General features: G+C 34.1%; 2 long non-coding RNA genes across 2 annotated transcripts; both read left to right on the top strand.

Annotated features, from left to right (window-relative positions):
* Positions 1-2,597: 2,597 nt before the first annotated feature.
* Positions 2,598-3,020, top strand: LOC109584452 (uncharacterized). Its single transcript, XR_002186016.1, has 2 exons — positions 2,598-2,740; positions 2,790-3,020. It is a non-coding gene; the product is annotated as an uncharacterized LOC109584452 (long non-coding RNA).
* Positions 3,021-5,218: 2,198 nt separating this feature from the next.
* On the top strand, positions 5,219-5,494 carry LOC109584444 (uncharacterized). The gene is made up of 3 exons (XR_002186007.1): positions 5,219-5,259; positions 5,316-5,414; positions 5,469-5,494. It is a non-coding gene; the product is annotated as an uncharacterized LOC109584444 (long non-coding RNA).
* Positions 5,495-5,657: the final 163 nt, after the last annotated feature.

The following is a 5,657-nucleotide window of genomic DNA, read 5'->3' as shown; positions in this document are numbered from 1 at the left end:
TAATTATACACATACACCCACATGTTCATTAATGTGTCATAAAAATGAAAATCCAAAAATGATTAAAGTCATTTTTAGTAAATAAAAAACATGTTACGAGTCTCACACAGCCTCCTACCTGTTTGACAGGTTCAGTGAACCAGTTTTACGAGCTTCTTTCAATAAGGATTCTAGTACAGTCTCCTCCTTACCTACCCCATCACTTTGACTAGGAGAATTGAAGAAGTTGGGATTTGGTTTGAGTCTAGTAGAACCAGCAGTAGATTTTCTACTGGCACCACAACTGGAACTCATTTTATAAATTTTGGATAAATGGGTGTGGTCTTATGTTGCATAGTTTGGGTGGGGCTGGTATTTTGCAAGAATGGCATCTAAAAGTGAGGGCCACTATTCTCTTCTCTTTGTATCTCTTTCATTCATTCTTTGTCTCTCTTACTCTCTCACTTTACTCCTCTGTATCCTGTCCTTATTCTAACTCATCACTATATTACTGTTATTCTGTTACTGGTACCTCTTGTTCTCTATAGACTATCAACCAGAGGAGAGAAGGGGACACTCCACAGTAAAGGTAGGAGACTACCTATATATGTGGGGTGGAGCCGGGTCTGGAGTAGACTATGATGTGATGGAGGTGTATCACTTACCAACTGGTTCTTGGGACCAGAAACCTACTACTGGTACCCCAACACCAGGAAAATTGAACTATTCATCTTTTGCTATTGGGAAGGACATATATTATTTCGGTGGATCTGGTGTTGGTAGTTATCAAAATGGCTTACATTGTTTCAATGTGGATTCATTCAAGTGGAGGGATCTCTCTCTTTCTAGCTCTGATCATGGTCCAATGCAGAAGGCCCGCTGTAGAATGATATCAGCTCATTTTGACAGTGAACACTATCTCGTAATAATCGGAGGACTGGGATCATCTTCTACACCTAAGCAACCTAACGCTCAGTATAATAATTATTATGGTGATTTGAGATGTAATGAGATGCATTATTACAGGATTTCATCAGGTCAGTAATTCTCATCATTGATACACAATAGTTGATCAGTATTTCTAACTGAATAATTTATATTAATGTACATAAAACAGATTGTTAATAATTAAGTGTTTTTTAGTGTGTTTCTGTGTGTCATGTGTTTGTGTGTGATGGTGACGTGTGTCTATATGTGACGTGTGTGTGTGTGTACTAATACATACATTATGATGTTTCTGTGTATGATAGTGCATATAATGTATGTGAGAATTTATGAATGTATGACGTGTGTATGTGACGTGTATCTATAATGTGCATGTTATGCATGAGTGTATCAGTGTGTGTGTGTGTATCATGTGATAGTGATGTGTGTCTATGCATGATGTGTATGTATAAATAATAATGTACACACATATACACATACATATGTATGATGAATGTGTATAATGTATGTGTGTGTATGCGGTAAGTAAGTATACATGAATGTTTGTACATTATTATTAGATCAATGGATATCTCCTGTTGTTACTGGAGACAGACCACCTCCTATTGATGACTTCACTCTAACACCAGTTTCTAATAACACTGCGGTAATGTTCGGAGGCTATACTGATAATGGAGTCAGTAATAAACTGTATATGATAAGTTTCACTAAGACATCAGTGGTGAGTTAATACTGTAGGATGGGTTTTGATTGTGAGATTTATTTGATTGCAAATTGTGGATTTACAATTAAAGTTTAATTTATTATTCTCTCAGGATATATTAGAAGTACCTAATCCTGGAGGATCAGTACAATGGCCTAGGAAAAGATGGGGTCATTCCAGTGTACTGATTGCCACTAGTTCAGGATCACACTTACTAGTGGTGGGTGGATATCCTGCCTATGATGTATGGTTACTGGACTTTAACAAAAGAAAATGGAAAAAACTGGTAAGTATTATATTATGATGCTTGATAATGAAACATAAAGTGATTAACTAAATTTGTACGTAACTCATGAGGTTTGTAATGTACATGTACATATTATGATACTCAGTGAAAACTACTGATAAATAATGCTGGTATTCAGTATGTGTGTGTGTCTGTTTTTAGTGTGAATGTGTGTTTGTGTTTTTGTGGTTGTTTTTTTACCTAAATATGTGTGAATATACATATGTCTGTGTGTGTGTGTGTGTAAAGATGGATTCACAATTGATAGAGTGTCAATGCTGGAATTAAAATAAATTGTATTTTATATACATTGTGTGCATTGTGTATGTACATACATGTACAGTGGAACCCCTCCCTATGGACACTCCTGAATTACGGACACCTTTGACTTACGGACAGCAGCTGTACAACAAAACGCCCTTCCTACTGTTGCTGTACAAAAGTCCCCCTGAAAAATGGACCCCCGAAAATACGGAATACGGACACTTTTAGACAAGGGGTTTGCAACAGGCAAACCCCTTGGAAGAATTCAGTAATCTGTAATCCAGGATTTAACAAATTTACTGAAAAATCCTAATAATAATTTTGAGTATCCGGAGTTAAAACCCCACCCCTTGGTTTTTATCTAAAGTTATTAAAACCACACCCATTATTAATTAATAAGGTGTGGCTTAAAATCAAATTAATCAACTTGTAATCCTTGGTAATCCAAGTAATCCAGCTTGTAATATCCTTGGTAATCCAAGTAATCCAGCTTGTAATCCCTGGTAATCTAAAGAATCTACCTATAATCTTGGTAATCCACTCATAATCTTGGAATTCTCCTGGTAATCCAGTAATCAATTGGTAATCCTGGTAATTTTTGTAATCTCGTAGAGATTTTCTTCCCGTTGCGAACCCCTCGCTTTTAGAAAAAGGGAATGATCTTGCTGTATTAAATTAACCCCTCTTGAATGGACAGTGGGTGTGGTCCTGATGATCAATGGGTTAAAATAATAATTGATTTAGATCTAATCGTTGTTACAATGGCAATTATTATGCATTAGACTAGATATTATTATTATTAAAAAAAAATTACATATCAATATAATTCTAATACTCAATGAATCCCATGATGCTGATGCCGGAGATGAAGAGGTAGGTGAGGAACAACAGCCATTAGTCCCATGTTGAAGTCATTTTGAGAAGTGATCACTCTTAGAGGATGTACAAGCTTACCTTGACCACAGAGGCTGTGCAGATTTAGCAATGGACACTGATATCCTCTTCAATAATTTTTAACTTTACATCTTTCCTTTACGAGCAGCACACAAACTGCACTTCTAGACTTATTTTCATCCATAAGACCATGAAATACTAACTAATAAACTAGACTCTACAATAATTAATAGAATTAATTGATTTAATAACTATTATTACCACCCCTGATTTAAGGACACCCCTGAAATAAGGACACTTCAGTAGATCCCAATGGTGTCCGGAGTTAAGGGGTTCCACTGTATTTGTGTGTATGTGTGCATATGTTTTAATATGTGTATGTGTATACTAACAAGTACATCATGTGTACATGTAACATGTACATGTGTGTGTATGTGTGTGAGCAATTATGCATGCTTTACATGTACCTTTATATGTCTATGCATGTATAGATATACATGTATGTGTGTTAGTGTGTCATTAGTATGTGTATGTGTATGTGTGTACATGCAGACACTTAGTAAGTTCTTAATTGAGGACTCACATGATATAATAACACACTCAGTTGTGTATACTTGTCTATTAATATATTATGTATTATTAATTTTATCATGTCATCTTTGTGTTACATAAAACACACTGTGCAGACTATAAAACTGTGAGTTAGTTATTGTGTTTATTAACCAGATATCAAATCAATTAATATGTCATACACAAATTAATTATCATTATATACACAAATTAATTATTATCATTTTAATTTTATAGATTAATTTACCACACCATATCACTAACAGACACTGGCATTCTCTCTCAGTGTGGAGTGTGACCCCAACTACTAACTGGATAATTGAGTTTGGAGGATGGACCAAATACACTGATACAGCAGTTATTGAACTCAGTAAGTACATGTAGACAGTAGTAGATACAATGTATATTGAATATGTAATGATAATTAGTAATGATAATATTACAATAAAGTAAGTAATTCTTATGATGAATATTTAATGAGAGCATTTGACGTATACCTATGATACTAATTATTACCAATTCATTCCTGCTATGTACAATAGTGAAATATAATGACTGCAGATACAGAAACACTGATATTAATAGGAGCTAGAGTGAATGAAATATTATTATCAGTGTATTTATATTCAATAATATGTTCATGTGGTTAACTGTTTAAACTGACAGAGGTCACACATACAATGATTAAAGATAATTCCATCAATAATAATGTTACCATAGTAACTAAGTGTAATTAATTTGTGTATTTCTTATTGTCCACTATTTTTGTTACTGTATAGGATATACTAGTGATAATGATTGGTCTACTAGTGTAATACCTCGTGACCAATATCAAGATCAACTAAGAAGAAGGATACTGAGTGATTGGGAGAATTTAGGATTAAGCAAAGAGGTTCAATTACTCAGAGGGCACCTACAAGAAAGAGAAAGAGAATTCTATGAGGAACAGCTTCAAAGAGAAATAAAAGAGAAGGAGCAGATACAGCAAGATCGAGACAAAGAGCAGCAACAGCTTCTTCAAGAAAAGGCAACACTTAGTCAGCAACTTGATGATGCTACCACTCTCCTTGAGCAAGCAGAAAAGGATAAATCAACTGTTGAATTAGGTACTATTGTGTTGTACTGTTGTTTATGTGTACATTGTTTACATTATAATACTAGTGGATTAGAGAATGTTGAGTATGGAAATAGTACCCTGTACTCAATATAGGTCAAATTCTAAATGCATTAGAAATAATGAGATTGATGTAGAGTGAGCTCTGCTTACCATATATGGCATCATTAGCAATAATCATAGTACATGTATTTATGGGCTACTGTACATGCAGTGCAAGTTTGATTAAGCAACAAAATATCATTTAATTTATTATCTTTGCATTTTTATTGATAATAGAATATTATGAGAAGCTTAAAGCTAAAGTTGCTGAAATATCGGAAGAGAAGACACAAGTAGAGAAGAAGAAACAGATTATTACTGGTTAGTGTATCATCAGTACATAATATTAGATGAGAGAATATTCTATTAATGTAGAAGATTATGAGAAACTTAAAGTCAAAGTTGCTGAACTATTGGAAGAGAAGGAGGAACAATATCTCAAGGAGAAACAGATCATTATTGGTTAGTTAACTATACACACAGCATGTATTAGATGAGAGAATATTTTTATTGTGTAGACAAGAATCAAAATCTCATTTCTGAGAAAGACAATGTTATAGCCGAACTGACATCACAAGTAGAGGAACAATCACAGAATGAGAAGCAGATCATTACTGGTTAGTGTATCATCATCAATCAATAATAATTATTAATATTCTATTAATTTATAGACCTTAAAGAAAAGGAGTTGTACATAGCCAAACTAGTAAAGGAAAGACAAGAGAGGGTCCTCAAGCAACCTATCAAAGAGACTAGTTCTATTGGACTACAATTTAATTACCTGATCCCTTCAATGGGTAAGAGTATTATTGACTGACTGACTGACTGTGTGTCTTTTGACTACTGACAGATAATCTGGA

Source organism: Amphimedon queenslandica, unplaced genomic scaffold, assembly GCF_000090795.2.
Source record: "Amphimedon queenslandica unplaced genomic scaffold, v1.1 AMPQUscaffold_13209, whole genome shotgun sequence".
NCBI classification, from domain to species: domain Eukaryota; kingdom Metazoa; phylum Porifera; class Demospongiae; order Haplosclerida; family Niphatidae; genus Amphimedon; species Amphimedon queenslandica.
This window is presented reverse-complemented; position numbering and strand designations above follow the sequence as displayed.